This window comes from Amphiura filiformis, chromosome 16, assembly GCF_039555335.1.
Source record: "Amphiura filiformis chromosome 16, Afil_fr2py, whole genome shotgun sequence".
In the NCBI taxonomy this organism is placed as follows: Eukaryota; Metazoa; Echinodermata; class Ophiuroidea; order Amphilepidida; family Amphiuridae; genus Amphiura; species Amphiura filiformis.
This window is the reverse complement of record NC_092643.1, coordinates 7,553,127-7,579,877: the sequence shown is the minus strand read 5'-3', so window position 1 is coordinate 7,579,877 and position 26,751 is coordinate 7,553,127. Positions and strand designations below refer to the sequence as shown.

Sequence of the window (26,751 nt, the reverse complement as noted above, 5' to 3'; positions counted from 1 at the left end):
CACATATAATATATTTAGAGAATAAAGGTATTGTTTTTAGTCGTTGGAGTGCATCTATCGTCTCATATAACGGGCGACATCATTATTTTAAGTAAAACAACGAGGCAAAGCCGAGTTGTTTTACGCCAAAAATAATGATGTCGCATGTTATATGAGACGATAGATGGGAACAAGTGAACACAGAACAAGGGCACACGCCACAAGGGAACAGCCTATGGATACAGGGCCTTTGGGCCTCATATCCATAGGCTGTTCCCCAGAAAGCTTATTCGTTTTTCCCATGTGACCTGCCACACAGACAACCTATGGATATGGCCTGAGACTATAATAGTCTCGGGATACGGCCACAAAACAAAGGTTCGTTGTCTGTGTGGTAGGTCACATGGGAAAAAGTAAACACGGAACAAGGGCACACGCCACAAGGGAACAGCCTATGGATACGAGGCCTAAGCCACAATGTGTGATTTGATCCACAGCCACGCCTTTTCTTGAATTTCTACTTTTTACATGATTGTAATGCCCAGTGGTGTACTAAAATACCATGTGAAAGACTAAGCCTGAAGTGCTTTAATGACAGCAAGTTTTTATATTAAATATCTGGTTTTATTCAGAGTTCACCAATCAAGTGACCGAAACCATGTTCTGTGAATGTCAGTTCATGTGTACACACATATTGAATCAGTGACTGTTTGCATATCGCTATTCATATTACGTCTTGTTTGACGAGTTGGCGGATCCACCATCCACCAATGACAGCTATATATAGGCAGTTAAGTCTGAGGTCGTTTTACTACCAGTCTTGGCGCATCCACCAATGACAGCTATATATAGGCAGTTAAGTCCGAGGTCGTTTTACTACCAGTCTTGGCGCATCCACCAATGACAGCTATAGGCAGTTAAGTCCGAGGTCGTTTTACTACCAGTCTACAATATTGTTTCTTTAAATGCTAAGATGTTTTGCTGGCGTTTCTTCAGATGGTCTCATTTGTCATCACCTCAGTCTTCTTGTTTTGTTTATTTCACTCCATGAAAGCAGTAAAGATACATGTTTTCGTTGAATTAAGAATGAATAACTAAAATTAGTTTTGTGAGTTGCTGCCATGGCCAGTCAGTCTCTTTCTCCTCTTTATAATCATCTGATGTGTCCAATTGAGTGCCTAAATATTTGCATTTATCCCATGCAGTCTCACCATTTCTATTTGTATTGTTCAATCTTCCATGTATAACCTCGTGCACTGACTACTCAGACAACCCGTACAATGACCGACTTCAGAGCTTCTCAGCACTTTGGAACTCTTCACTTTCTGCAATGATGAAGGTCAGATGAAGACAACTTATGCATAGGTCCTGAAAATTGTGCATAAAATTGCTGAATATATCATCCTATAGGCCACACATCTCTGAAATAAAACATATTTTAAAAACTTGGTCAAATCTTTATGAAAAGTCAGATCCTGTTCACATTTGTTTAAGGATTAATTAATCAAGGTCAAATATTTTGTCTTTTAGCCTTTTCTAATGTATTGCTTTTAGAATCATGTCACCTTTTCCATTTTTAAAATGCTTATGTTTGCTTGGACGGTATCAGGAGATTCCAGTTTACAAGTGTGCACTCTGCAGACATCAACAATTTTTATTTTGTATCATATATCATAAATTTGGATCCTTGTACTAGTTGCTATAATAAGACTGTTTTGTTTCCATTTTAAAACTATTTTGACTTTGCAAACAGCTAATTAACATGGTATAATTTACAGTATTTTTTGCTATCTACTGCTGATAGCAATGACAAATTACACATATCACTAACTTGATGCATTACTGCATTTTTTCACTTCATTTACAAATGTTTTTTTATGTATTGAATAATAGAAAGTAAAATATTGCTTGGACTTGAAAAACAACTGCATGATTCTTATGGGTTTTGTTATTCATTTATTGAATTTGAAGGGACTGGGAAGACATTGTGTTTCTCTTTAATTTATAAATTATCACTTGCATCATTAACTGATTTGTTGGATATTTCAACAAATTAAAAATGTATCAAAGTACAGTGTTCTGATTTTAGTTTGGATGGAATGATTTAGAATTTATATATTTTACTCCATCAGCGCTAAACTGAATATATTATGCAAGTTTATGCATGTAGGCCTACTATGTATTAGGTATGGTTTGCATATTAGTCACTTGGAAAGCAACCTTTAACCAAATCCACACCACCCCTGTGTTAGATTTTGCAACTATCTTCCACAGGGGATATGAATTTCAAATGGAATGAACACAATCGGCGGCAGCTCCATTTTGATTTCACACACCCTTTGAGAAAAATTTAACCTGAATCTTCCACTGGAGGATGAGTTTCAAATAAATCTGCTAATGTACATGTTTCTGGGGAATATATTTCCAAAATCTTCCACAGGGGTAGTGTGGATATTGAATGGAATATATGTCCTAATACATAGATAATGCCTTGATTAACTTTGACACAAAAAATAGGAAAGAATCTTGTAGATTCTAAGCCTAAAAAGCCTGAATTGAAAAAGTTGCTAAGATTATCTCACCAGGAATTCCACAGATCATTCAAACAAATGATCAAGGTTAACAGAAAGATGCCAATGTTGAGGTTGGTGCAGTTCTTCGACCCAGAACCTATGAAATTTCTCAGGTAGAAAGAATGCTGCAAGGCAAAAAAATACAAAGCTTGTCAGTAGCCATAGAAGTACATTTAATACATGCACAAATGCTATACAAAACTGGCTGATGATTCCAATAAATGGTGTTGTTGCCACTGAGTATTGTAAATATGTAAACATTTCAAAGTTTGATAGCGGTGCATACAGGCTTTCTCCTTATTTCTCCATGGATGAGGAAGCTATATATGTGCAAAACTCGCTATTCATTGACAAGAGTCGTATTATAACTAAGGTCCAATGATTTTGTGCAAGACTACAAAATTTTCCTTTCCTTGGCAATTTTATTTCGCAAATTTCCGCGCAATTCTGTATGAAATGTAAATGAAACCGGTCCTTATTTTGAATCATCACAGTCATGCCAATCATTTGCTAATCTGTCTCGTACAAGCGTTGCTTATAGTTTCGCGTATGTGTTTATGTTGGAACAGCACATTTAATACCAGTAGTAGGGACACTCCAGATAGAGGGCGCTTTTTCAGAATAGCCACCAAAATGCCCCAAAAAATAAATTGCCACAAATTGTGTGATTTTGGTATCATGTTAAAAGATATGCTATATTGACATGTTTTTTCTTCCTGTGTTTTATATTGTGTGTTTTATGTGTAAAAGTTCCACACAATTTGCTATTTTTTTCTACACAAATTATTTGTCCATGATTATTACCATGCTTTTGTTACAACAAACCTCTACACTCACTGACTGGTTCAAGCGTGTAATCATGAACACAATGCCACACATATGATCAACAAACCTCTACACTCACTGACTGGTTCAAGCGTGTAATCGTGATCAGTGGTAGACTCCACTCTGTTGAAAGTGAAAGCATGCAATGGGCTATTCCATTTAAAATCCAAACCTCCTGTGAAAGATTTTGGAAATATCTTCCACTTAACTTACTTACTTGACTTATTTCGAGTGGTGTCCTCAAACTTTCTGTTCTCCATTGCTGTCCTTAAGTCTACTAGCTGCTTCCAATCGAAAGTGTCATCTTTCAGAATGTCTACACAGGTTAGAGTGGGTCTATCAGGTTTCCGCCTCCCATGCTTGGGTATCCAATGAACCATTTATGATGCGGGCTCCTCGCGTTATTGTAAGACATGAACTTTGTTTTACTTCCATTCATCTTCAGGCCCACTATTGCTGCTGAAGTCTCAACTCTGTGAAGCAGTTCTTGTTGTTTTCCTCAGACAACAGTGCAATGTCGTCAGCAAAGTCACCACCACCGGTACAACTCTCCTGCTTCACCTGTTTTCCAGGTGGAATCCTAGCTCCTCTTCGTTTCCATCAATAGCCATTCTCATTGCAAAGTTTCCATATGTACCTCCACAGTCTACATAGAAAAGAACATTAAAATTCATTTAAGACCTGCTGCTCATTTTTGGCAAAAAGTTTTACCATTTGAATATATCTTTTCATTCAACTTTTAAAATCTCATTAGTTTTATTGGAATGACATGGTTCAAGATCAGGCATGCAACCCAACCAAAGTCATATCAAATCAAAGGCACATCTGTATACTTCCCCATAAACTGCAGAAAAAAGTCTCCCAGAACTTAAAAGCATACACTTTCTGCAAGATGAGGTCAGGAGAATCTAAATCTAATCTAAACAAATACTCAATAAAAATCGCAAAAGCGTCATCTAATTGAGAAGAAAAATGGCCTTTGATGAAAACACAAATATTTATACGTGAATACAGATTAAACATTAAGTTACATTACATTACATTATTACATAGTGCAGTTTTGAAGTATTGAATGCTGCAAGACTCTAGAACAGATGATGGGAGGTCATTCCACTCTGATATGGTATTTGAAAAAAAAAAAACCTGTATTTGTACACATTTGATGATACTCTCATGGACCGGAACTTCAGAGGATGATATTGTCTAGAAGTTAGATTAGACATCTGATGCATAGAAAACCCATAGAGTCCTATAAGATTTCATTGATAAAATGCCGAATAGATCATCCTAGCCCGAAACATTTGGAAATGATTATGCTTTTTACCTCATCCTGTTTTGTCCATTTATATAGTAAAGTGAGAGCAGTGGGACTATCATGCTCCTTAGGTCATCAGAGCCTTCTTGAACATGGTTGAGGTGTGTAGCAAACTCCTTTATTTTGATGCCTTAGCAATAGGTGTGGAAAGATGCCTGTAGGCCCTAAACGAAAGATTGAAAAGAAAAAAGCAATATTAAACAATGTATTCTTTTTATTAGTATATTTCTAGCTACCATGTTGGCCCAGATAGCTTTGATAAACAAAGCAAGAAATGGAAGAAAATAGTGCAGGAGAAAGGAGAGAAGACCACTCCCAAACACCATTTTGTACAATTTTACTCTTAGCCCTGATGCAAAGGCTGTTATACCCCCTATGGGCCTGCTAAAAACCCTCTCGGCCTGCCAAAAGATCTCCCCCCAATTTTACCCTCCCCAGGGCTCATAGTTATTGCACATGTCCTTAAAGAACATGCATCATTGGCTTAGTTATACATACACAATTAAACAACTTGTTTGTTTTCAACAACAACATCTTCTATGAACATTTTGTATACCTTAAAGTCAATTGCCTTAGGTGTATCTATTGGTTAAATGCATGTAGAGTGCTATAGAAATTGGCCACAGTTGTTGAATGCTGTGTTGTTCACTGCTGCATCATACTCTGCCATATCAAGCCAGTCATCTTCGTCATCTTTTTATGGATTGTCATCTTCATCACTATAATGGGATTAAGATAATATAATGGGATATTTATACATGAATACAGATTAAACATTAAGTTACATTACATTATTACATAGTGCAGTTTTGAAGTATTGAATGCTGCAAGACTCTAGAACAGATGATGGGAGGTTATTCCACTCTGATATGGTATTTGAAAAAAAAAACCTGCATTTGTACACATTTGATGATACTCTCATGGACCGGAACTTCAGAGGATGATATTGTCTAGAAGTTAGATTAGACATCTGATGCATAGAAAACCCATAGAGTCCTATAAGATTTCATAGATAAAATGCCGACTAGATCACCCTAGCCCGAAACATTTGGAAATGATTATGCTTTTTACCTTTGTCCATTTATATAGTAAAGTGAGAGCAGTGGGACTATCATGCTCCTTAGGTCATCAGAGCCTTCTTGAACATGGTTGAGATGCGTAGCAAACTCCTTTATTTGGATGCCTTAGAAATAGGTGTGGAAAGATGCCTATAGGCCCTAAACGAAAGATTGAAAAGAAAAAAGCAATATTAAACAATGTATTCTTTTTATTAGTATATTTCTAGCTACCATGCTGGCCCAGATAGCTTTGATAAACAAAGCAAGAAATGGAAGAAAATAGTGCAGGAGAAAGGAGAGAAGACCACTCCCAAACACCATTTTGTACAATTTTACTCTTAGCCCTGATGCAAAGGCTGTTATACCCCTATGGGCCTGCCAAAAACCTCTCGGCCTGCCAAAAGACCCCCCCAAATTTTACCCTCCCCAGGGCTCATAGTTATATGCACATGTCCTTAAAGAACATGCATTGGCTTAGTTATACATACACAATTAAATAACTTGTTTGTTTTCAACAACAACATCTTCTATGAACATTTTTGTATACCTTAAAGTCAATCGCCTTTAGTGTATCTATTGGTTAAATGCATGTAGAGTGCTATAGAAATTGGCCACAGTTGTTGAATGCTGTGTTGTTCAGTGCTGCATCATACTCTGCCATATCAAGCCAGTCATCTTCGTCATCTTTTTATGGATTGTCATCTGCATCACTATAATGGGATTGCCTGCCTGAGGAAATTAAACCTGTAATTTCAAATAATTCAGTGTATTAATAATTTTAATCTAACTAGACATGACTAAGTATTACAGGAAATTTGGAAGTAATGCATTATATAATTTTGCTTTTTCTATTGCAAAGATTAGCTAGTATCTAATACTAAGCAAGCTCGGTCCCTGTGTGTGAATGTGATTTACTAATAGTCCAACATGTACCTAAGTACATTTGATAACATAACCACCTTTCAGTGTGACATCAGGGCCATCGCTAGACCATTCCGGGTGTTGAGAAATAAATTTTACTGGTATGGCCCGATTTACCTTTTGCTGGCACATGTACATGGCAACATAATTGCCACCCTGGCTAATTGGATTGAAGTCATCCCTCTCCCACAACTGTAACCCAAGTTTTTTCCAAGCTGTCCCACTACCAGGAAAAGCACACAAAAATTTGAAAAAGTGCATGCGTAGTTTGCTATTTCAATGTTAAAATTCAAAGGAGATGTACCGAGTCACCGAGTCAGTGACAAAAATTTCAAAATCGTCCACTGATCTGCTACTAAAAGGACATTATCAGGACAAATGGGCATGAAGTGCACGAAAAAATTGCAATTTTAAATTAAGGACAATTGTTTCCTTAAATCGTGCCAAAGGAAGATGCATAGGCCTTTTACAACTTTTGGTTACTTTTGTCCTGTTATTTTGATCCAGCTAATGAGTTTTGTTTTTTTCCAGGCATGAGAGGAGTTGCCCTAGCACTCATATTTATGATTTAGGCCTACATAATAGAAAGGATGGAATTATAATTATTTTAAAGATTCATGTTCAAGTTCGAGATGAAAATAAAAAAAATGAATCGTAAATTTTGTCAGAACATTTCTATCAACTGAGTAGGAGAGGACATTGACTTGCCATCCTGACCATGCAGTGCCGGATTTACCCTTTTTGGGGCCCTGGGCCAGGCCAAAATTTGGAGGCCCCAATCTCACCATGAGGAAGGCATATGCACTCAAGTAGCCATGTTTTGATTTAAAGATAAGGGGGCATACTTTTATAGGCCTAAGATTGATAGCGGTAGAGACAAGCATATTTTATTCCTATTTGAGACATTTGTACGTGAAGTGCACGAAAAATTTTATATTTCAGACAATTTAAGCCCAAAATAAAGGTAAATAACACAAAGCCAGTGCGCAAGAAGCGCGTGCAAAATTTGTCCACATCAGCTCAATGCGCCTGGCCAATCATTGTAGGCCAACAATATACAATATACCGGCCCAAATTACAAACTTATTGTAGTTTTTATCCCCTTGCTCTCATGTGATGTGAGAGACACTAACTCCTTGTACCACTCCCCCTCCCCTCTCTCTCTCCCTCCCCTCCCCTCCTCTCTCTTCCCCTTCACTCTTCCTTTCTCTATTCCCTTTTTTAGGGATTGCCAGGGGGTGTCACACCCCCATGGCAACAGCCCTGTGTGACATGTGCAAACCAACATTTCAGTCACTCACAGTTACGCCTTTCACGCCTTATAAATGCCTCACAATTTTGACTATGCATGCAATGTCTCCTTAAATGCAATGTCTATAAATGGTTGAACATTAAATTGGCAATTCATAATTATGAGTTTCATGAAATCCCAGCACACAAAACGTTTTTACAATGTTTTAAACAGGTTACAATGGTTTTAGTTTTTGTGAAAACATGTTAATAGCATCAAATGTTAATAGCAGTGTTAATGTTGGGTCATTAAAACGTTTTGTATGAAAACACACTACAATAGAACTTTTAAAATTTTGTCAAAATGTTATTGTAAAATATTTCCAACTGGCAAAAATTTGATAAATATTTTGTCAACACTTAAATAAAATTATGCTAGAATATTTTGTAGTAAGTTTTAACAAAATGTTTTTGAATGTTAAGAAAACGTTTTATACCTAAATGTAAATATAACCCAACATAACAGATGTTTTCTGGCAACCTTTTCTAACATTTTGTGAACAATATAGAAACCAATGTTTTCTGGGTATGTCTTAATTACCTCAAGTTTCTTTTTGTTATTTGTCTTGACCTCCTCTTCAATTTTGATCATCTTTTGAACAGTCGACAGTGATGTACCATGTATAGCAGGTTTACCAGAGCTTGAGAAAGGCATGGGAGTATTGGTTCTCTACAATAGTGAAAGGCTGTATCCACTGATGAGGTTCAGGATGGACTCTCTTCTATTATGACTTCTAGTTATGGTATGTGTTGGGTCATACAGCTTCACTTCATGATTTCGGCATGCTACACAAAAGGAGTCCAGCAACAGCAGTCGTATTTTGTTGATATTCAGTGTACCTGCAAAAATCCCAAAATGAGATAATGGTTGAATTAATTGAATGAATGGATACTTTTAATCATGTGACTTTACAAGGGTTACAAGAAGACAAGTTGAGTGGATCCAATGTTAACACTGAATATCCTTCACATATTTAATAAATATGGAGTGTTTGATATGACAATGTAGTGACAAAGGTCACAGAAGCTAGCTCACAGATTCATGTAGGTCATCTGGAATCTTAGAAGTTTAGACCCAGATATACCAGGTTATTCAAGTTCCCCAACCCTATATAAGACACACACACACACACACACACCCCCCCCCACCATACATATCTCGACCCAAGTGCCAAGAGCAAAATTGTACAAATTTGTTGAGAATGGACATTATTTTCCTTGCTCTCTTCCTTCTTTCTTTTCTCTCATACAGGCCAGCATTCATATATTATAAGCCTGACAGCTTGGCTTGAGCGATAGCCTGGTCCCATTCATTTAGACCCTCCCTCGGGTCCATGGAGAACGACTGGTAATGTAGATTACATAGCATTAAAAATCAACCCAATACATGGACCCTCCCAGTCTGTAAGCAATTTGCCTTCCAGCTCCCACAAAATGCTGGGAGTTCACTTTTACGGATTTGGAGTCACGCAATCTTTCTATATACCACGCCCATGTTTTCACTACATTAACGCTTGTGTAAGCGATCGCACGCGATAATATACATAATATGGACAATAGGCCTAAAGCGCTCCACAGACTCGAGTATTATGCGTACAATATGTATGCAACATATCTCACGTTATTTATTATTGCCATTTATTTCAGTAATGTTTAAGTTCTAACGAATGTTTGATGACGAAAAATCGATAATATGTTACATGTAATATCTAGTAGAAATATATTATCGATTTTACGTCATCAAACATTCGTTAGAACTTAAACATTACTGGAAATAGAATGGCAATAGATTAAACAACGAGATATGTTGCATACAATATTGTACGCATAATAAAAAGTCTGAATACTGCTTTAGTCCGAGTCGAGAGGTTGCCTTTTATTATTGCGCGTACCATGGGTCTATCAGACGCGTGCCACTTGAGCTCAATACCTCTCAGCAGTTGACAAGTGTCCCATCCGATCTCACATCCCGCGGCATAGCTTTGTGCTACCATATTTGAATTGAAACTGGGCGGGGCTTTCGTAATTGACATCGGAAACAACGTGCTTCGTTGAACGAATATTTGGAAGGAGATCTCTAACAGATTGGACCAGTCTCGGAATCAGCGCTCAATGGACTTTCGCGTTCACTTATAATACGAGTATATTTCTATATTGCTGCATGGTTGACTGTGGTGGGTGTAATTAGTGGCATCGATTTGTGGATGAAGAGGAATGGGTTTTGGCATTGAAGAAAATAAGGGGGGTTACAGGACATTTTTTCATAGGGCATTATGTAATTATTTATTGTTACATTATCCAGAGATGGAACCGAACCGAGACTGGGGGCCAGTCTACATTCATTCAGACTGACTGGTTAAACAAATAAACAAACAAACAAACAAACAGACAAATATAGCACCCTCTGGTTAATTGTGACCAGATGTAAACAAAGGCAGCCATTAACTGCTTTTCTTTCAGTATACTTTAACATAAATTGAAAGAGAAAACATCTGTGCTTTAACCATGTTAACTGGTTTTTGTTTTGTAAATTAAGACCACTTAATTGTATGTTTAGATCAAGTCACAACCGTAAGCCCGACAACCACTTCAAGGTAGGTGCATAGTCCAGCTGCAACTTGTTAATGCTTGGGTTACATGATTTAACCCGAATCAGGATTTAACCCGAATCAGGAGTTCCAAATTGGTCAAATTTTGGTCCAAATTCTTTTGACATTCCTGATTTAACAAAATTTTTGTATTTTGACTCCTGTATCAAATTTCCCAGGGTTGATAATGGACCTTGTTCATTCTGCATCACCCATAGAATAATAATCAGCAAAGAACATGTTTCATAAAACTGGCAAAACCATCATACATGCCTTTCTCTGCAGCTGGACTACTGAGTCGGGAACACTTAACGGATACAAGACGAATGTTGAGGGCCTCGTTCCTCAAGACAAGACACCTCATGGCCCAGCTTACAAAGGTCACAAGACGTTAGAGAACACGCTGTGCATCTGTTTATGTTCTCGCCCCACACCATAGCGGGTAACCAAGTGGCACAGTCCCCTCGGAGGTGACATAGACGAAGGACATCGTGTAAACCAATCCTCGCTGGCACTATGACATTCAATAGAGGCATCGTACTTCACGGCATCTTCCCAGACAAACGATACAAACGCTAACATATATTGTATAGGAGGGATGCACGTACCATAGCAATGTACTAATTTTGAATTTGGTTATTTTTTACTTTCTCAGTATTTACTAAATTTGGGTACATATTGACAGCTAACAGCTTTGCTTCAACTAGATTTCCAAAACCAAATCAATATAATTGATAAATGACAGTTAAATTGTGCCCAACCTCAAAATGTCCCAAACCTTATTGTGCATGTTCTATGATAGTTGTCGCGCAAATAAAATGCAGTTCCTAAAGTTTCATTATTGATTTTGTGTTATCATCAATCAAGTCACCATCCTCAATACCATCCCCAAGAGTCATATCACCTTCATCATTACCCTGCCAAAATATTCTGTCATCTTGTTCCAACTTGCCAATCTATCTGTGAGGGATCCTTATAAAGTCTCCATCAAGAGCCATTTAGATTAATCACGACAATAGGATATGTTGTCGAAACTGGTATAGACAAGTCTTGTGTCACAGACAAGAAACTGAGAGACTAACCCCCGTCCAAGCTAGGTAGGCGAATAACATCAGCTGAAATGAGCTACAGGGAACCATGCTCACACAAGTCAGGAATCTCTTGCGCCGATAAAGCTTGCAGCAGCAAGACGCTTATGCACTTGCAGTGCACAGATGCCCTTGGCTCGCACCAAGCACTTGCCCCTCACAAACCAAGCCAAACTGACCTTCTGACAAAGGCTAGGTAAGGGTATGATAGGGGTACCTGATCAGGATGCTGGAATCTAGTGGGTAGTCCCACATTTGAGACCTACATTTACAGGAATATTGCTGCCGGGGGTCTCAACTTTGGTTTGGGTAGGGATAGCAGCTGAAACTTCAAAAAGTACCCGACCATAAACCAAAATGACTAGAAATTCTACCAATTTTTTATAAATTTTGCAAATTTGTGTAAAGAAAAATTTGCACTTTTTTGAGAAACTTTTGAAGAAAAAAACACCCTTTCAAATTTTCATGAAATTATGGCCATCAATAAACCAAAATGGCTGAAAATCCACCCAAGTCTAAATGGCTGAAAATGTACCCGAATCTGCCGTACATCCCCATACCCTCATTTCCAATAAGACCCTCCCCTTGGTTTCTGCTGTCCAAATGGGTCATGTTTTCATAGAAAAGGACTAGGTGACAAAAATATAAAATTCTCACGCCGAGCAGCCGGACGTGATGACCAAGCACCACGCCGGGCAGCCGGACTTGATGACCAATGAAGATGGTGAGATCTAGAGGGGTGCCCCCACACTTGAGGAATACACATACTGGGATGTGCTATCCAAATGGGTTTGTTTGTCACAAACTTAAGAAGGATCCATTAAAAACAACTATTTAATCAATTCCATTCTTATCACATAGCTTTTTTGTTGTATTTTAAATTGTTTTATTCTAATTTGTTTTTAATTGTGTATTTTGTGTACATTTTAAATATTTATGATTTTTGTATTATAAGTGTTACAGTGGGAGGGTCTGCTTCTAAAGTAGACAACAAATTTATTCATCCCTATATCCAATGAAACAAAAATAAATCGGGGTGGTAACGTCTGATTAAAGTTGCATCATTCTGCAACATTGCGGAATGATACATAATGGGGGGAGCGAGATGGCGCAGCGATAGTTCCCTCGCCTTGCACTACTGAGGTTCCAGGTTCAAGTCCCGGCCGTGCCCAAGGCCTGTATGTGCACTTGGTTTATCCCGATCCATGCTCGCTCTCTATGTGCATCTAACCATGGTAGACTCATGGTGGGGTGACCAGCACCCATAACCTCTAACCCACCCTGCGCGGCAGGTAGTACTGGGTTACGTGGTACCAGTAGCAAAATCTTGACCTGACTGGATCTCAACTGTGATTCTACCTGGGTCACTATTATTTTGAGCAACATTGGGCCTATGTGTTTCCTTTAGTAAAATAAAAACATAATAAAGGTTTGGCCATTTTAATACTGCTACATTCTGCTACATTCATCTCCCAACTTGGGCAGGAAATGTCTGGTCGTCTAGTTGTTTGGTTATCAAAAACTTCCTTCACCCAATGGAATTTGGGGAGCTGCAGAAAATGGGTGGATGTTACAATCATAGTGCGGATAGGTTTGCGCCAGGTTCGGCTGCAATCACTATATTCATTTTACCTTGACAGTCGCAGGGGGTCCTTTTGAGAACGCTCCAATGAGTCAAATAGGGCCCAAACATACGCTAGAGTGAACACGATAATGCGATTGATTTTCTTACATGTAAAAATATGGCCAATTCAGAGAGAAAATCTTGTTTGTCGTATGGGACCTACTGTAGAGTCTTGTAGACAATTATTTTTTGTTGGCTGCTGAGCTATTAATTATAGATACTTCATAACGTGTTCCAATGTTGAAAGTTGACAAGCTATTTCTACTTGCTTTAAAGAGAACACAAATATGGACACGGTATAGACGATTGAATGAAGATGATTTATTTGTATTTTGATTTTAATATATAGGCCTACCTGACACCCAATCAAGAACATAAGAAAATATTGCAAAGGCCATAAATATATACGCACTTACGTATGCATATCGAGACAAACATTCTCGATCACTAACATTGTTAACATTTGGAACATTTCACATGCATGCTATTTGCCTTCTCGGGCAATATAATAATTTAAATCATGAAACCGTAGAACGATCTGTTGGTCAGCATAGATATTTAATAAAATTGAGTCCCACTATCAATCATAATTAGCTACACCCATTTTTTATATACTGCTTACCACTACCAGCGACTTAAAATAAATGTACAATAGTTGATGCGATCTGATTCACCACGCAGCAAAAATAGAGCGCTATATAAATTCCGAAATTTATTTATTTATTTATAATTCTCAGTGCAACTCCTTAATATCAGTTTGAAAAAGAAAATCAGTTTCAGATAAAAAAAATTCTAATATGCATTGCACCACAGGTCCTGGCAGTAATGGCTGTTTCAGCACTATACCTGAACCATTGTACATGACATCTCCCCCGCAAAACCCCTTGAGGAATATTGCAAGGATTTTTTTAAATTCAGGATAAAAACAGTGATGATTATTTCTTAAGGTGGTGATAGTTGTTATGTTACATCCTATGCCTAACATTCATTGCTAAATTTCATTTGCGAGAAGGTTAGACTCACAGAATGTTGACATATCGTTAATTCCTGAATGTGACACAAATTTTGAGATTTACAAAAATTAAATGTGATAAATATGTGTGGGTAAAGTGATATTTGTCAGCAAACAGAATTGGCCAAGTATATAAAACACAATTTACTCAAATCTATTGATATTTTTATTATTATTTATCAAACATGGGACTGCTTTTCATTTTCTATGGATTTTACACACAGCATCATTCTGCAATGCTCCTCACATCATTCAGCAACATGACCTAGTGCTGCAAATTTTGGCATAAAGAGACAATACCATGATATTTTTCAAATGGATACTGATAGTTGTTAGTTTACATCCAAAACTATACATTAAGTGGCAAATTTAATATCCCAGATTACTAAACTCAGAGTTCGCCAAAAATGTTCTTAGTGATGAAAATACTGCTCCTGTGTACATCATTCTGCAATGCAAAGTTTGCATATCCAAATTAGGAAATTAGGTTCTCCTACTTTAATCATTCACTTACCAAAAATAGTTTACCATTATACCTTTTAACTTGTGCTGTTAATACATATTTGGCTGCTGAATTTTCCAATGCTTGAAATTGTCCATTAAGAAGCATTTATTTAAACTATTTTGAGCGATTTCCAAACAAAACCTGGAAGAATTAAGCCCATAAATTAGAAATGATGTATCTTTTTAATATGAAACATGAATTAACATCCATTTGCTCATTTTAAGTTTTTGTGAGCATGCCAAACTAAATGGTATTAATTATGACGATTTCTGGAATCAATCTACTCTACACTGTAAAAGTTGAATAACAAATAAATACAAAGCAGTTCTCGAACCACAAGTCTCGCCTTGCTTTCACGAACGCCTGCTTTCGTGGTTACTTTAAATAAATAACAATTGAAAGAATCCATTGTGTTTTGTTTCTTTGTTACTTTTTACACATCTTTTCTTCTTCTAGGGTTACAGAACTGTACAGATAAAAAAATCTGCCAGAGTCACTTCGTGGATGCTTCTAAATGACCCCTGAGGTATGTGCATCTAACCATGGGTATGCATCTAACCATGGGTATGTGCATCTAACCATTGTAGACTCATGGTGGGGTGACCAGCACGTAAATATACCTCTCTACTCCCCCTGCGCGCGGCAGGTAGTACTGGGTTACGTGGTACCAATAGCAAAATCTTGACCTGACTGGATCTCAACTGTGATTCTACCTGGGTCACTATTATTTTGAGCAACATTGGGCCTATGTGTTTCCTTTAGTAAAATAAAAACATAATAAAGGTTTGGCCATTTACTGCTGCATGCTAGTGAATTCATCTCCCAACTTGGGCAGGAAATGTCAATATACTGCAGATCCCCTTCACTTGTACTTATAGTTAAACCACTCAAAAATCCCACAACTTTGTGAAAAAAATCATGGATGCTTCTAAAATGACCCCTGAGGTATGTGCATCTAACCATTGTAGACTCATGGTGGGGTGACCAGCACGTAAATATACCTCTACTCCCCCTGCGCGACAGGTAGTACTGGGTTACGTACCAGTAGCAAAATCTTGACCTGACTGGACCTCGAATGAGATTCTACCTGGGTCACTATTATTTTGAGCAACATTGGGCCTATGTGTTTCCTTAAAGTAAAATATTTTAATTATAGTTGGGAAATAAGTAAACATAATAAAGGTTTGGCCATTTACTGCTACATGTTAGTGAATTCATCTCCCAACTTGGGCAGGAAATGTCAATATACTGCAGATCCCTGCACTTATTAGTCACCACTCAAAAATCCTACAACTTTGTGGAAAAACTTGATGTTTTGTTTAGATGCTGTGAACAAAAATGTGGTTCTGCTTCTGCTCTATACTGTGCAAACACCTCCGGTACTTGGTGGTTATCACGCACAGGTCGTGTGATACGACGGCCTATATCCTGATGTGAGCTCTTTTCACAAGTTCATTTAATGTTGTTTATTTCATCCAGTTTGCTTCTCCTGTGCGTTACGTGAATCAGGTCACCACAGCTGCTGACTGAATGTTTTTGAAATGAGATGTGGGCAATGCTTGGAGTTAACCTTTTCAGGGTGTCTTCATAACAGCTGTGACATATATATATGAAGAGCTTTGTTTCAAAACCCCTTACATCCACTCGCCCAATTTTGAGAACACATCAAAAAATCATCAAAATGATCACTGATATAAGGTGTTTTCCAGCAAAGCAGTTTTTGGTGGGATGCCCATCCTACCCAAGCATCCCGCCAAAAACTGCTTTTGTTGCAAACCCCATACATCAGTGATTTTTTGATGATTTTTGATGTGTTCTCAAAAATGGGCAAGTGGATGTAAGGGGTTTTGAAACAAAGCTCTTCATATCATCATCATCAGTAACCATGTATTCCCAAGCTGGTTAAAACAGCTTATTTGGAATAATCTTTCAGGTGTTGAATTTAAAATTTAAAGCAAACATTGCTGAACATTAATGAAATGTTTTTGGCCTTGGGTCGTGCAATCCATAATAATACCAATTGCTCAACTTCAACAAAGACTCTTTAATGTGGGTAATTACTCATTCAGTGGATAATTAAGTAATTTTCCTCTGTTCTTCCAAGAGACCTGGTGAACAAACAATTAGTAGACCACATAGATAAGGACGTGGTCACAGAGCAGGCGCCACATGTGACACAGACAACTTGTTATTACGGCCTAGTTCCTCAATTTACCCATTAAATCTTGCCAAACATCCAGCAGATTGGTTAGCCTATAAGGCTTCACTAGAAGTTGTTGTAAACCTAGGAGTAGTTACAGGATGCTCCCCTTCTCTTTTCAAAGGAGTCTAATTTTGTGCAGATGTGCTTAGTGGAGTTCCACGAGGATCAGTGTTGGGACCGCTGCTCTTCATCTTGTACATCTTGTAAAGAGGAAAGACTTGGAGCAAAGAAGACTTAGGGGTGAGTTAATCAAAACATTCAAGATCAATTTGAGAAAAAGGATCAAGACAGGTTCTTCAAGCTTCCAACCACAGACACAAGAGGACATAGCCAAAAGCTGTTAAAACCATGGCTACACAAAGCACATCAGGAGCTGACAAGATTTCTACTCACAGAGAGTCAATAATCATTGGAACGTCATAAATACAAAGAATACAAACTCCTTAAAATCACAACTTGACAGACATTGGGAAGATATGGGGTTCTTACAGGCGTAAGCCTACTCTCTCCCAGCAAACTGTAAGTGTAAAAAGCAAGAAGTGGTGAGTGCACTTTCATAAACCAATGTTTAGGGCAAAATTAGATACTGGTTGAGAAGGATAGCTTCAATAACGGCTGTGGCATTATAGGCCTACACGTATATCATCAATAACCATATAAGCTGGATCAAAACAATCAGCTTCTTTTGAATAATCTTAAATTTAAAAGCAAACATTGCTGAACATACTAACAAAATGTTGGCTATATGCAGCGGGCAAAAGGTTCTTGCTGCATTCAATAATGTTAAAATATATGCAACTCTGAAGAATGTATTTGTTATTATTGCTATATCATCCACCAGTGGAGCATAAAGAATATGTACTTGAGGAAGCCAACTATCAAAGCAGTGGGTTGCCTTTTGTGTATGAATTAACTCATGTTTAAAAACTACAAATTCAAGCTGTTTATTGAAGAGTCATCAAAATTTGAATAAAAATTACTATCGGTAACCAAGTTCTAATGATCACCTCAATAAGATTACCCATACTTTTGAAGGGCATCTTGGCCAGGATAGCAGTGGGCGAAAGCCCTTTGGCCAATTTTCACTGTCAGTGGATTTCCCTATTCCAAAGTTGTGTACTGAGAAATTTGATACGTTTGTGTATTTCAAAGTGTATCAATCCTTAAACAGGAAGCCCCGCTTGACCAGTTCGCCACAGAAGAACTGGCCTACACCTGCTACTCAATATAGTGGTTAAATGACTAAAGAATCTGTGCATGCATTTTATTTTAAACAAAATTGATTAGAAACTTCCATCAAGATAGATTAATTTCAAAGGCAGTGATTATGATTTGGTGTAGAGTGGACCTAAATATCCCGTGCTGTGTGACTTTTGGCATTGTCTATATTAAAGCTTCAAAATACTGGCCTATTCCATACACCCCTATAGACATGACCTTAATCTCCCATACAGATCGTAGGGTGTAGATTTGAATGGAGTCACCCATGCAATGTTTATTTTTTACATCTTAAACCTTGGTAGGATGTACAGACGTATTCTGGAGGGGGGAGTTTTTTTGCTGCAAGGCATTTTTTTTTCATCTCACTAGTAGCCAAATTTTTTTCCCAAGAAACTCATGCCCCCTTCGAAATCAAAATGGTGCATGGAGCACCCCTTATACCCCTGGGCCATGATGCTCCCATTCACTCTGTAAATCCCATTTGTAATTCACACTCCCTGTGTGGAAGATAGGCAGTGTATGGATTTAAACTGTAATAACCCATTTATAGAAACTTTAATTGTGATTTTAATTTTTTTTTAAATGTAGATATTTATATAGCGCTTTATGCCGCAAACAGCCTCAAAGCGCTTTACATTTATTCTGCCGTCATTAGAATATGTCGGAACCACGTTTGCAGCCTACAATTGGCGCAGGATTCATCAGTACAACGACTGTGACAACCCCTAACAGTTTCCCATTGCACCTGGGTGGGGTGAGGCAAGCGAGGCAAAGCGCCTTGCCCCAAGGGCGCAACACGGTGGTGGGATGGGGACTCGAACCCATGCACATCAAGCAAGCTCTCAGATTATGAGTCCAAGGTCAGAACCACTGAGCCACCGTGCCCGCCTGGTTTAGGGCCTAACATCATAAAAATATATTTAAATTGTATATAGTCAATGGGAAACAAACATGTTTTTGAGGAAGTTTTGCTTTACTCTAGAGTATACATTAAACACTGATTAAGTGCTTTAAAAGTTTATGATTTATCTTGCATGTCTCTTAATTATCAATGCTTTATAGACTGCCATGACAGTAGATTATTCTTCAAACAGTAGTTATGATATGATGTAGCAGTTGTTTTAAACTTGTTCAACATGTTCAAGGTCCACAAGTACATAGCAGTTTTCCGGCCCAGCAACACATTGCAAATGGGTGGGGTGAAAAATCCACTGACCATCCAGGATTTTAACCTGGGACCTTCGGTTATCATGCCGATGCTCTACCAACTGAGCTAATGCATCAGTTATTTTTGATTTTCAGAATAATCTACCTTAATACAGTGATTATGATTAAGTGTAGAGTGGACCTATTTTGGGGCCAGGCTGAGAAGTTTGGCAGTCTATAAAGCATCAGTGCTTATTGTATACTCCAGGGTTTACCCATCATAAAACTACATGTGATTGGTGCAGAAGCAGCATTAAACAATTATGACAATAACAACTTTTAAAGATTTGGAAATCATGTTTAAAGATTACCATGGTTACCTCATCTTCCTTGATATGAATTTGAATGAGGAACAAGTATATACAAGGAATTCAATGTTTGGTGTGAAGGAGTTTGGTGTACATCGTTTTAGAAATAGTGAATGGTGAATGATGATGAAAGGTTCCAAGTTCCAGTGATGTTCTAAAGTTCCAGTGATGTTCTAAAGTCTTTGGCAGATGATTGAAGAAATTAAGGTGTGCAGAACTCCAGGCAATAAATCAATATATTGCCGAATCTTTCGAAGTTCTGCTATAACTGGCTCCGCCCTTCGCCTGCTTCTCCATGCTATCAGTTGAAATCTCAAGATCTTGTTGAGACTGTAAGTTGCCAATGAAAACAGTGATGAACATAGTGTTATTCTGTGGTATCAGCATGTTTTTCAGTTCAGCGTAAGTTCACTCCAATTTGAACAATCTTGCCAATGAAAACGGTGATGAAATGCTGCTATTCCGTTATCAAAATGTTTTTCAGTTCAGTGAGTGTTTTAATTCATTGTGGGTGAAACTTAATTCATCATCATAATAGTCTTCAGGATTTATAAGTTTTCACTCCAATTGTACTGGTGGTACACTTGATTGTTAGTATTATTGGCTATCATGCCAGTCAGTCCATTTTCTCCATTGATTACTACACCACAGTGTCTCTCCTGTCAAGAATGATATCCCAATTAGGATATTTCACAAGTTTCAGCTACAAATCATGCTGCCCTTTATACGTGGCTATATGCAATGGCTTCATTGAGTCACTGCTATCCATTCACAATGGTAATTCCTATCAACACTTCACCATTCACATAAAGTCACCAACTGCTTCTTTGTTGTATTTTTGTCATTATTGCTTTTTATTCACCAGTTAATTAAAGATGGACAAATGTTGCTGCACAAGATCATGGCCTGAGAAAGGTGCAACATGTTTGACAACAAATGTGTCTTTTGATACATATATTTCCATGTGAGGCCAATTGTCAGTATCTGCACAAATCAAATGCAAGCTTCCTACTTATATTTATTTTCCTCACTTATGGTAAGAATATTCTTATTTTTTCATAACATCTATATAATTTTTCACCCTGATGTGGCAGTGACTTCAGTGCATATTTCATTGAGCACGGCTTCAAATCGCTAGTGTTCGGTCAAAGCACTGGCATAGACATGCACATGCTTAAAGACGCCGAATAGGTGCAAGTGCAAAGCAACTGTCTCAATGCATTGACGTCACTGCCACATCAAGACAAAAAATGGTAAATATGGAAAATGAGTAAAAATATTGTGTGACTTTTGGCATTATTTTTATGGACGATTTGAATCATTTAATTTTGAAAGCACTTTAAATCATGTATATCCATCATAAAGCTGCATGTGCCTGATCCAAAAGCAACATTGAACATTAACTTCTGCATGACAATAATAACTATGATAAGGGTTTGGAGAATTTGCCTCACAGAATATTTGTACATATTTTTTTTTTCTTTTCTTTTTTTTTTTTTTCTTTTTTTTTTTCTTTTTTTTTTTTTTTTTTTTTCTTTTTTTTTTTTTTTTTTTTTTTTTTTTTTTTTTTTTTTTTTTTTTTTTTTTTTTTTTTTTTTTTTTTTTTTTTTTTTTTTTTTTTCTTTTTTTTTTTTTTTTTCTTTTTGTTTTTTTTTTTTTTTTTTTTTTTTTTTTTCTTTTTTTTTTTCTTTTTCTTTTTTTTTCTTTTTTTTTTTTTTCTTTTTTCTGTTTTTATTTTACATCTTATTCTGCATGCATATATTGATCTTATATATCTTATCACCAGTAAACCATATCATTACCACTGTTTGAAGAATAATCTATCTTGTAGTATTTCTATGCAACAAAGACCATTGTTTTTGACATATTTTTCAGCAATCAATAACATTGTTCAATTATTTGTGATGTTAATGGTGACAAAAAGTTTTTAAAATGAAACCTATTGCACAGTGCTGTCTTGAGTATGTTAACTAAGGAAAGATAAAAGTATGTATCATACAGGCCTATAAGCAGTCAGTTTAAAAAGAGTAGGGTGTTTACCCCTAACTGTCATAATTAGTCTCCTATTGTTCACTGGGAGCCCTTAAGATTAGTGCTTTTATTTGGGTACCCTTCAAAATAAATTATTAAATATAGTAATGATTAAATTGTACAACCATCTCTTTGAAACACTATTGCATTATGAATTTTGGAGCAAAAAGTGAATTAGATCCTCTCTACTTCACAGAAATGTTGATAAAAATAGAGGACTTAATAATGCTATGCTATCCAATATTGAATTTATCAACTGATATACAGGGTTTGCCTAGATAGTAAACAGATCAATGAAAAGTTCTGAAATCCAAATGTTTTGATGACTCTTCAGAGAAAAAACGTGAATTTTACTGAGAATTTGCCTCCCTCATCTGACATACAATGCATACCACTACTTTGTTATTACTGATGAATCTTCGAATTGGAAGATGGAATGTTTAAAACGTATAAGACTTGTAAAACATAATTTAGCAATAATATACTTGTAAAATGGCGTACAAATGTTTGCATTTGGGAAGCTGACTGCAATAAATCATTCAGTCAATAGGGTTACATAATGTCTATCAATGAACGTGCACACACATCACTTGAAAAGACGTGTGACAGCTAAAAAGACCATGGATGCTGGGTAAATAGTCTGGAAACCTGTGGCAATGTCTACACTCCACAACTTTTGAGCTATGGTTGTTGCATGGAGTATACTGAACTATGCCATTTTATGGAAATAAGATTTCTACCATACTTTTAATCCATTCAGATTTTACCAAAAAAAAAATCCACTGACCATCCAGGATTTGAACCTAGGACCACCAGTTTTGAATGAAGCTGGTGCTCTACCAACTGAGCTAATGGTGCAGTGATTTTTTATTTTTTAAATCCGAATGAATTTTATGTGGTAGAAGTCTCATTTCTATGAATTGACAGTTCAGTTACCTCAATGCAACAACAATGTGAATAATTATAAGGTACAATTATAGGATAAACTTTTCTAAACACCCTAATTTCCTAATTTGCATATATGCAAACTTTTTTGGGGGCCTAAGAAAGCTATTTAGAAGACAGACCTGGCATGGAAATATACAGAAAATGAAGCAAGTTTCCAGAAAGTTATTAGACTCCACAACAAAGTTAACCATGGCACAACAAGGTAGATAGCTGGGCTGGGAAAGAACCAAAAATGGACATCAGATGGAACAAACTCCAACAGTGCATCCAGTGCATAATGCCATTGCAAAATTCTGAATCAGCAAATTCAAAGTGTGGTCACAAAGGAGAACACACTCCCTCATATCAACGTCTCTCTGCCTCATGGTATACCAAACTTGTGTCATCTCCACTAATTGTGTAGCTGTATTGAACTTCTCTCGCATCTCCGTTTAATTATGACGAAAAACTGCTCACAAACATTAATGCTTCAAACGCCAGCAAGAAAACCATCATTGTAGCTGTGTTGGATTTCACAAAAGCATTAGACAAGGGGACTCACAAACATCTTATGCACAAGCTCCATCATTTGCATTAGAGGATAGACCCCATTGAAAACCCAGTATAACCTTAAAGTTGTGTACTTGTGCAACTTTTTTGTTTCAAGTAAATATCAGTATTATAGAGAGCATGCAGTTTTAATTCCACCGGGCACCGTTAAGGACTTGGCAAGCATGTAGCATATGAGTCCAGCCCAAAGAGCTGGACCTAGCATATACGCCTACATAGTATACTAAGCAACAGCAGTGTTAGAAAGCATGAGGTGGTAAGTGTACTTTCACAGAAAGCATGAGGTGGTAAGTGTACTTTCATAGAAAGCATGAGGTGGTAAGTGTACTTTCATAGAAAGCATGAGGTGGTAAGTGTACTTTCATAGAAAGCATGAGGTGGTAAGTGTACTTTCATAGAAAGCATGAGGTGGTAAGTGTACTTTCATAGAAAGCATGAGGTGGTAAGTGTACTTTCATAGAAAGCATGAGGTGGTAAGTGTACTTTCATAGAAAGCATGAGGTGGTAAGTGTACTTTCATAGAAAGCATCAGGTGGTAAGTGTACTTTCATAGAAAGCATCAGGTGGTAAGTGTACTTTCATAGAAAGCATCAGGTGGTAAGTGTACTTTCATATTCTGAAGTTTACAGCTGTAGCATATATTCATCATCAATAACCATGTATTCCCAAGCTGCTTAAAAAAAGCGCAGTGATTTATAGTGCACTACGCACAGGCACAACGCCTAGACGTTGATCCACAAGCCTCAGCATACTTTACAGCTTGTCGCTGACCACTACGGCCCCACATCATTCCATAAACCATTAAAAACAAATCAGGCACTTTGCGCTACAAGAGCAGACACCTCCCCAAGTTTCAGTACGGGATACAACGAGACAATTAGCAGTAAGTTCCTTGTCCAGGGAATTTCAAGCTAACTCAATTTTTCCACGAGAGCACCACCAGGTTTCGAACCCGCAATCTCTCGCACCATAATCGAATGCCTAAAGAATAGCTTATTTGGAATAATCTTAGGTATTGAATTGAATGAAATGCTTTTGATTGTTGCGATCCATAACAATGTTTTAGGCACAAGAAGTGATTTTAGGGCATCTTCATCATCAATTACCATGAATTCCCAAGCTGCTTAAAGAACGGCTTATTTGGAATAATCTTAGGTATTGAATTTAATGAAATGCTTTAGGCCTTGGGTTGTTGCAATCCATAACAATGTTTTAGGCACAAGCAGTGATTTTATGGAATCTTCATCATCAATAACCATGTATTCCCAAGCTGTTTAAAGAACAGCTTATTTGGAATAATCTTAGGTATTGAATTTAATGAAATGTTTTAGGCCTTGGGTTGTTGCAATCCATAACAATGTTTTAGGCACAAGCAGTGATTTTAGGGAATCTTCATCATCAATAACCATGTATTCCCAAGCTGTTTAAAGAACAGCTTATTTGGAATAATCTTAGGTATTGAATTTAATTAAATGCTTTAGGCCTTGGGTTGTTGCAATCCATAACAATGTTTTAGGCACAAACAGTGATTTTAGGGAATCGCACTATGGGTCGATAGGATACCAAGCCCCTAAGGGCAGCGCTAGTTGACCTCAATGCTGAGTGTGACAGACAACAGGCCTTGGCCGATCCCCTGCTCTTTACGAAAAGGCTTGCAACTGTTACATCCGGGTTTTACATGTCCAGATATTGCTCGTCAGCAGCACCAGTTTACATGACTCTACAAACCACAGCACACTAGGCTCCTTGAGTGGCCTTAAGTGGCATCTCGGTGGTAAATGTTGGTATTACTCAGTATTTACGCCAAAGGCAGTAAATTAATTTACTAGAATTTGGCAGTATATGACCAACCTGAATTATATTAACCTATTTCCCAAGTATAATAATATGTTTATTTCGCAAATTCTTACATTAAAAGTAAATGACATAGGTTTTTTATTATGTTTTTTTTAAGAATGGGGCATGTAGAATCACCATCGAATGGTGTAAAAGTATTCAAAAACAGTCAACAAAATGTTTCCTTTCAACATCTTTAAGTGTAGATAGCACCAGCGCGAATGCTAACAGTGTCAATGAGCGATAATTAGCACACACTCACTAATTAGCAATGGTGTTATTTAGCACTATTAGCGCTAATTTAGCATGATTATCAGTACCTAGAGCTAATTAGTGTTTTAGCCCTAATAAGTTAACACCAATTATCGGTACCTAGTGCTAGTGCTAATAACGCCAATTATTGGTATCTAGTGCTCATTACCATTATGTAGCATTTTAGAGCTAGTAACACTAATTATCTTTACTTAGTGCAAATTAGTGTGATGTAGCGTTTTAGCGCTAATAACACCAATTATCGGTACCTAGTGCTAATTACAGTGATGTAGCGTTTTAGCGCTAATAATGACAATTATCGGTACCTGGTGCTAATTAGCGTGATGTAGCGTTTTAGCGCTAATAACACTAATTATCATTACCTAGTGCTAATTAGCGTGATGTAGCATTTTAGCGCTAATAACACTAATTATCTTTACCTAGTGCTAATTAGCCGGATGTAGCATTTCAGCGCTAATAACACCAATTATAGCATTTTAGCTAATTCAACTAATTAGTGGTACCTAGTACTCTGGTGCTGATTTCCCCTGGTAGCGTGATGTAGCATTTAAGTGCTATATAATACTCGCTAATTAACGGTGCACCATTTCTTTCGAGAACTGCTTTTGTTTTAAACCCAAATATTTATGGAAGAACTTACGGGGATGTTTATTGCAAAAACCACAATGCGCACAGGAGCAGTATTTTCTTCACTGAAACATTTTTGGCAAATTGTGAGTTTAGTAATCTGTGATATTAAATATGCCACTTACTGTAAAGCTTAGGATGTAAACTAACAACTATCAGTATCCATTTGAAAAAATCATGGGCATTGTCTCATTATGCCAAATTTTCCAGCACTAGGTCACATTTTGGAATGATGAAAAGAGCATTGCAGAATAATGCTGTACGTAAATTCCCATAGAAAATGAAAAGCAGTCCATGTTTGATAAATAAAAATGAAAATATCAAAACATTTGAGTAATATGTGTTTTATATACTTAGGTAATTATGTTAGCTGACAAATATCAATATTCATCCAAAAATCACCTGTTTCTTTTAATCCAAAATTGTTTTTGCAAGGTTACATAACAGAATTAACATTAATTCTTGGAAATGAAATTTAGCACTGAATGTTAGCCATATGATGTACATGTAAGGGGCTGTGCAATAATTATGAGCCCTGAGAGAGGGTAAAATTGGGGGGGAGAAATTTTTGGCGAGCTGAAAGGGGGGACAAGCAATTTTTGACAAGATGAGGGGGGACAAGCAATTTTTTCCCAAGGCTTGGGAAAACACTACAGAAATGCTTTAATATGCAACTTTTCCTGCTCGCTACACTCTAGACCATTTAAGGTTTGTAAATTGGGGTCCCAAAATTTTGGCATGTTCAAGGGGGAGGCAAAGATTCTAAGGCAG

At 37.1% G+C, this 26,751-nt stretch overlaps 1 long non-coding RNA gene across 1 annotated transcript; it reads right to left on the bottom strand.

Annotated features, from left to right (window-relative positions):
- Window positions 1-281: 281 nt before the first annotated feature.
- Window positions 282-3,753, bottom strand: LOC140136485 (uncharacterized). Its single transcript, XR_011856661.1, has 3 exons — window positions 3,595-3,753; window positions 2,562-2,677; window positions 282-1,400 (listed from the first exon to the last, which is right to left on the bottom strand). It is a non-coding gene; the product is annotated as an uncharacterized lncRNA (long non-coding RNA).
- Window positions 3,754-26,751: the final 22,998 nt, after the last annotated feature.